Below are 2005 nucleotides of genomic sequence, written 5' to 3'. Positions count from 1 at the left end.
TATAGTATATTCACACACACATACAGTAAAGTGTAGTATATTCAAAAAATTGTTCAACCATCACCACTATCTAATTATAAAATATTTCATCTCCACCTTCAAAAAAACCCATACCCATTAGCAGGTGCACCCCATTCCCACCTCTCTCCAGCCCCTAGCAACCACTAATCTACTTTCTGTTTCTACAATTTGCCTTTTATGAATATTTTATATAAATGAAATTATACAATATATGGCTCTTCATATTTTCAAGGATCATCCAGATTGTAGCATGAATCATTCCTTTTCATGGCTGACTAATATTCCACTATATGAAGATAGCATGTTCTAGCTTTCCATTCATCAGTTGATGGACTTTGGGTGGCTTCCACTTTTTGGTTGTTATGAATAATCCCACCAATTTTTATATAAACATTGGTCAGTTTGAAATCCTTTCATTACTTGCTATTGGTCAGCACCTACTCTTTCCTTAGCTGGCCTCTGTTGGTGGGTTATCTGAAAAGCTCAAGGTTTGTTTTTTTATATACTGTGTTGGGTTTAATTATATGGAACCAACTTTAAAAACTCTTGCATATTCCTAGCCACTTCCATAGCTGTATGGCAAAATCTTGCCTTATAAACTTTGATGGCTTGCAGTTCATTCATTGTTAATTGGAGGTATTTTGTTTGCACAAAAAAGTATAATAATTTTTATAGTTTTTATTAAGGTCAAGCCTACTTCATGACCCAGAACTCATAGTGTTTACCAGAAGAAACATATCTGTGAGTTCATAAGACCTTTCATAAAGACAGAGTTCAATCATTGTTCTGCATTTCCTTAGACCTATGTGACTAGGCCTCTAGCACCATTTTACATAAAAGTCTTTTATTCCTCATGAAGGAATTGTTCTTATACACAATTATTATGGCCTCTTTATCTTAACACCTTGCATCATAATTTTGAAAAAAAAATTATAGGCCCATTTTTAGTAATTATATGATTAGTACCATTATATGCCAGTACTGTCTGATTTTTATCATGAAAAAAAGATAAAACTGAAAAAGAAGAGGAGAAGGTAGAATGGTGAAGAAGAGAAAGAAGGGAAGGAGGAAGGAGAGAAACAAAAGAATGAAGCAAGAAAGAAGATTAAAGGAAGGAAGGAAGAAAAGGAGGGAGGGAAGAAGAGAGGGAAGGAAAGAGGAAAAAAGGAAACAAGGAAGGGATGGAGGGAGGGAGAAAGGAATGAAGAAAATGAGAGTCAACATATTTCCTGCATTTTGTTTACTTCACTGAGACTCTAAAATATTTTTCTAATGCTGACTCACAAAATGCCACTTTTAGATTCCTAATCATTGTTTTGGAAAAGACTACAGAGGCGTATTTTGATTTCTTAGGAAAACCATAGTGAATAAAATCTTGGCCTTTGATTCTGTCAACCCTGTTTCAGAAAAATCAAAAGTGATATTTTATTTTTACAATTATTATAGAGGACAAGATTTCTAGGACTAGATCAACAAGCCAGATTTCTTGGATCTTTGAAATAAGAATAAAACTAGGTAATAGTTTCAATATACTCTTCTTTCAATATTAAGGTACAGTAATGAGATATGTGAATATTACTCATCTAGAAATCAAGCATTCATATTAAATGCAACATTTATAATGCTTGAAAATAGTGTACATAATTATTGGTAGAATAAGCATCATATTCATTTGAAATGGTTTGAAAGTGTTGCAATAATAATTATGGGTATGCACAGAGAAAATATCCAGTATATAGGTTTTATCAGCTTTCAAAAAATAAATGCTTTGATTCATTTGGTAAATTATGTATAAAATTTTACAATGTAGAAGGACTTCCGGTAAGATGGAAGAATAGGCACATAAGCTAGACAGCCCTTTTCAACAAAGAAAAGAGAAATTAATTGAGAGAGATACAGAAGATAATCCTGGAGCCCTGAGCTTTGAAAGAAACTACACAGAAGTGGATTAGGCACCAACTAGTGGAAAAACCTGAATGAAAAC

Source organism: Orycteropus afer, unplaced genomic scaffold (assembly GCF_000298275.1).
Source record: "Orycteropus afer afer isolate SDZICR_OR568_19922 unplaced genomic scaffold, OryAfe1.0 scaffold00270, whole genome shotgun sequence".
Lineage (NCBI taxonomy): Eukaryota > Metazoa > Chordata > Mammalia > Tubulidentata > Orycteropodidae > Orycteropus > Orycteropus afer.
Note: the sequence above shows the minus strand (reverse complement) of the source record.